A 5,620-nucleotide genomic window follows, 5' to 3' on the forward strand; every position below is an offset into this window, starting at 1 on the left:
GTCAAAAGCCAACATGGTCAACACAAGAAAAATGGGCAAACACAGCTACTTAACTGGACCTTGTGGTGAGAATGTGTGTCTATTTATATTTTATTTTTGATTTATTTTGACCGAAATGTGTTTTATTTTCATTTGCACTGTTTTGTTAAATTCTGTGTTTTGTCTGCTTTGTGTCATTCTATTTTATTTTATTCCACCATGTTCTATTCACGTTTGTTCTTTGGTGATCTATGCGGTTTTCTTTTATACTTTGCACCTTGCTTCCTTTCCCAATTCTATTAAATTTTCACACATCCTGTTCTATTCTGCTTTATTTTTTCCTTTCCTTGTTTTCCCTCTGCACATAAGAGATTATGTGATCTTTCTTTAGTATCGTCTTTGTGTAGCCTACTGTTTCTGTTATGCTTTCTGTTCTATTTTCCTCTAATGCTGTGCTCCTATTTATGCTATTTAAGATTGTGCAATTGTATTAGCTTCAGTCACAGTCATCTCTGCTCTAATCTACCTGACTGGTGTCTGTTTTAGTATGAAACCCTCTCAGACTGCCTCCTCCTGAACCTGCTGGTGCAACAGAAGCAGCAGCAGCAGCTCCAGTCTGTTCAGGTAGCTCTCTCCCCTGTGGAGCCGCTCTGAGGAGGAGGCCTAATATCTGCAGACATCTATGGCCACCGCCCAATCTGTTGCACGCTCCGTTCATTTCACGCACTGCCAGAAGTGCTTTGTAATTATCCTGATATTGATGAAGGCTGATTCCAGCAGGTAATCGCTGGCAGTTCAGCTGTTTTTACGCATCTCAGCAAAATGTCTCTATCCATTACCAGTGGCAAATTAATTTCCACTCAATGACCATACTTGTTGATAATCTACGAATTGGCGTGTGTGCTTCAGTGTGTGTATGTGTGTGTGTGTGTGTGTGTGTGTGTGTGTGTGAAGGGGGAATGAGTAATCTCTGACAGAGCTGTGAACCATGACATATACTGCAACTTGGTTTACCTCACACAAAGATAACTGTGGGTGTTAGCTTGACATTACACAGTGGAGCGTAACACACTGCTGCAAGTGCTTCAGTATTACTGTATATGCATGTTCTGTTTTTACAGTAATAGTAGTAGTGGCAGCACTCAATATTACAGAAACGGTAACGGGAATAACAAGGGGAATGGGACTATGAATGGAAAAAGGAATAGAAATCAGAATAGAGGTGGTATAGGCAAAAAAAGGAAAAACAAATTGTAAAGGGATATGATTTGGCAAAGGAGCAGGAAAAGAAATGGGAATAGTCATGGAGATAGAAATTGGAATAGAATGACTATATATGACTTAAAAAAGGAATAGAAATAGTAGTGCAAATGAGAGAGGGAATGGGATAGGAAAGGTAATAAAAATTTGAATGGGGATATGAATTGTCCTAAAATGGGAGAAATTGTTGTACTGTTCTAAGATGTTGAATAGGAGAAACAGTAGAAATGAGAATAGTAATGGGGACGATTTGAAATATAAAGACTGGACATAAGATAAGAATTGAGACGGAAATAAGAAGAGGAATAGGACTAAGAATGGAAATTGAAATTGTAGTAGGAAGTAGCATTGGAGAAAAGAAACAGGAATAGTAATAGGGAAACATATGGGAATGTAAAGGGGAAAAGAAAGGGAATGGGGCTAGGAATAAAAAATAGAAATCAGAATAGAGATGGGAAAGAAACAGAAATAGAAACTGTTATAGCATAGGAGTGGCAAATATAACAGTAACAGTTGGGTAACATGCACATCATTCACACATTTTATGAAATCTGAGAAATGTACATCCAGAATGACATGAAATTAGTTTTGAATTTGCACTTTTCACAAACTTATGAAGGCACAAACGTTATAAACTATTCAGTGGATGTTGTGTTTTACAGTATTGCAGCAGTGGCATTTGCAGAATGGGTGGCACCAGCAGAAAATTGACCTGCAGAGGGAATGGATCCCCTAAAACTGACCGAGGTAGGGCTGCACTTAATCACTGACTGAGCTGAGCCACACAGGAACAAAACTATTACCTTTGGGAAATTCAGCAGAGAAATGGTGTAACACATGCATCACAGACTAAATACTTTACAAATAAATTAAAAGCCCATTTTCTCTTATGTTGATGCATCGTTAGACCTTCGTTTTCAGGATACTTATCAATGAAAATATGATTATTAATCTTTAAATTATGACTTCTCGTCTTTCTTTTTGCAGATTGATGCCTGCACATCTGTATATGCTGCGTACTGCAAGATCAACATGTGCCCTCCGAAGATATGCAGCTAAGTATACTTAAGATGTGTGATTCATGGCATAAATGACCACTTATGATTAAATACACCATTCCTACATCCCGCTGTGATGCATTGTGGGGTATTGGAGATCCCTTCCACCACGGCACTAAGGGTAAATAAATACGCTTTAAAAGAGTAAATGAGCTTGAGCAAAGTGGCCCTTTGAGTCCCCATGTTTGTGGAGCAGCCATAATGGATTCTTTAGAGCCGTGAACGGTTTATAGGCATGACAGCCATGTTTCGGCACGATGGGCTTATCCCTACGCAAGGCGCTAAGGATATTAGGGAATCAGCGTAAAGCAGCATGGAAATGATGACTGGAGCAAAGCCTCAGCTCGCTGGTATTATAAGCCCTCAATTCTCCTGCACTCCATCCTTGGGAGAGAGGGGGAAGGAGCGGACTTGGCTCAGCTCCACGGTGTGATATCCTCCATTATTTCGTACTCCATCTCTGTTTTGGGCATACAATTAAAAGGATGTCAGTCAATCTGGGGACGGGGCAAATTGAGAGGAGGTCAGTGTCGCCTATTGTGGTGTTTCCTTTTCAAGATTCGTGTTGTCCATATGGGGATCTGTTGGAACAGTTGGATGAGAGCCAGCGCTCCTAATGCCTGGCACTGAGCTACAATTGAAGCATTAATGGCACATGCTGAACATAAAAACAAACGCCCATAAGGTTTCCTAAGTGAAATCCTTTTACTTTCACGTCATAACACAGTGCAAAGTCATTATTTTCACAACAAATGTCAATGCTTGGTTCTCATTAAAGGGTTAGTTCAAATTTATAAAGTGGGGTTGTGTGGGGTACTTATCCATAGACGGTACATTACATACAGTAGATGTCAGTCAGCACACCTTCAGTTTGGAGAAGCAGGTGTGAGTCCGACACAGAGCCAAAAAATGTACTGCTGTGGATGGGGACGAGCAGCAGATTTTAGCCACCTAAAAAATTGGTTTGATTTCTTTTAAAAACATGGGTGGAATAGGCAATAAGCAAACTGAAAAGATGTCACACAAATTGCAAGAAATTAGCTGAAAATTATTTTTCTACAAAAGCTAGGGAAAAATTTACAGAGAATTATAATAACTGTATATTTAAAAATAGTTATTTTCAGGTCATTTTCATGTTGTTGTGGTTGTTGTTTTTGTTTTAACTGTTTAACTGTTTTTGTGGTTGTTAGTTTGGGGGTTTTTGTGCTAATTGTATTTTTTTTTATTCATTTCTAGCTAAGTTTGGCATAATTTTTTCTTAATTTGCTCATGGCCTGCTTCCCATGTTTTTTAAAGAAAATGCAGTCATTATATTGCTCTCTTTAAAGCCAGACTTTGTGAAAATAGTGATTTAACATCACTGAACACAGGAGCTGCTGGTCCACTGCTGCATTGATGACTTAATTTGTTTGTGTTATTGTGTGACTTTGGCATTTAAAAGCATTTCTTCGTATCCAGCAAAGTCACACAAGCACACAAAAATAATTAAAGCATTGGCAGACCAGCAGCTCCTGGGCTCAGCGAGTCTACGACGAAAGCAAAAATCTGAAAACTGAAGTCGTTAACAGCTTTCAAGTCATCCCGGTGTTTGCTGCCATGTGCTTTTGTTGCCGAAACATAACCACATGCAGCATAATCCCACTGTGTGTCTTTTTTCTTTTACATCACAGTAGCGCCATCCCAGATCATCAACAGCAGATGCAGAAGGATGCCTAGAGTGTAACACGTAGACGCAGAAGTCCACAGAAAGCGGCAATATGTCTGAACTATTTCTTTAACAAGATGTATCCTTTCATTAACTTGAAAAATGACCAAATTGCACTCATCACAGTGTCAGGTTGTGAGTTCCAGGGTTTACCCGAGTCTGCAGTGAGCTCACCAAACGAATATCTCCACCCAGTCCACCCACGGTGGCTCGGCTGTCAGAGACGGGCCACAGCAGAAGGATGATTAATGTCCCACCTCTCACCCCCCACTGTAAATTAGAGACCATGGGTCGAAACTATTTTTCTTGGTGAGCACCACGCTTGTGGCTAAAAAACGGGGCAAACACTGTTTATCATCTGCCTGACGACAGCCCTCCTCGGGGCAAATTAACCACGCGGCCATATCGACTGGCACGGGCCGGGAGTCAGTGCCCCTTCACTTTGATTAATCTCCCCGTGTTCCTGTTCCAACTCTATCAAAGTAATCTAAGTGAAGACACACTGCATTGATCTGTAAACACAGCATAGGTGCTGTGCCGAAAACGCACACACACACACACACACACACACACACACTGAGGGAGAAAGAAGTCACAATTACTGGAGCTTCTCCTCCAGTTATAATTAACCAAATGGAGTCCTATTTGCATGTGTTGTAATTGGCAAACATATCTTTTTAATTGGAGATGATGAACTAAAACTCAAAATGACTAATCTGAGATACAGCGGCAGCTTTTAACTTGAAATTCAGCTTATAACTGACAACTTTACAACCCTCACCTCACAATAACTCAGTTTCATAGGGAACAAAGATACATTTGCAAGAAAGAGGGTGGTTTTTGGCATTGTTTGTACTAAATGATTCAAACATGATTAAAAAGTCATATAGTTCGTACAGATCCCATTCAAAATTACATTAATTCTGCAGGCATGTTGTTCTATTTAACTCACTTGAATAACTTTACTCATACCTTAAAAAGTGCAGAGCACATAAACATATCTTAAGACACAGGACAAAATAACACTGGTGTTAGAGGGAGGGAGAAAATGAAACATGAACATTAAAATTAAATATTTTCCTATTTCATGCAAGCAGCATTAACTCAGAGGTCAGAAAAAAACAAAATGTACTGAGGCCCTGGGAGGCAAGTGTGAAAAAAATGGTGATCTATTTTCTAAATGTGATCTTAATTGTAAATTAATTGTAATTGTATTTTTTTCTCCTGTGATTATGACTTACAGCCAGGTGAAAAAAAGGGTTTTGTCAGGATGATTTTTCTAATTTCCTTGTTTGTTTTTTTTTACATCTATGAAAATATGCTAAAAGAAAGGTTTTGCAATGTAAAAAAGTAGTTTTCCATCAAGTATTGTTGTTGTTGTAATACCTAATTTGGCCACAAGAGGCAGAAATGCAATATTTTGTGATAGCACAATATGTACCTACGGCTGCTGCTGGCAATTTGGGTGCTCTAAGAGTAATGACCCCCAACTCAAGACAATATTTGGTTAATTGCATTTATCATTATTATTATTATTATTAGTGGTTGTTGTTGTTGTACTAAATTTATATTCAAATTAAATTGCCATATCGTAGTTTTACATATAACAGACACTTGA

The 5,620-nt window shown here is 38.9% G+C and overlaps 1 long non-coding RNA gene across 1 annotated transcript; it reads left to right on the top strand.

The window, feature by feature from the left end:
- The first annotated feature begins 1,866 nt into the window (after nt 1-1,866).
- LOC148185468 (uncharacterized) lies at nt 1,867-5,038 on the top strand. The gene is made up of 3 exons (XR_015775942.1): nt 1,867-1,986; nt 2,227-2,820; nt 3,968-5,038. It is a non-coding gene; the product is annotated as an uncharacterized LOC148185468 (long non-coding RNA).
- Nucleotides 5,039-5,620: the final 582 nt, after the last annotated feature.

The sequence above is a fragment of the Plectropomus leopardus genome, chromosome 24 (assembly GCF_026936395.1).
Source record: "Plectropomus leopardus strain MGB_pleo_1.0 chromosome 24, ASM2693639v1, whole genome shotgun sequence".
Taxonomy (NCBI): domain Eukaryota; kingdom Metazoa; phylum Chordata; class Actinopteri; order Perciformes; family Serranidae; genus Plectropomus; species Plectropomus leopardus.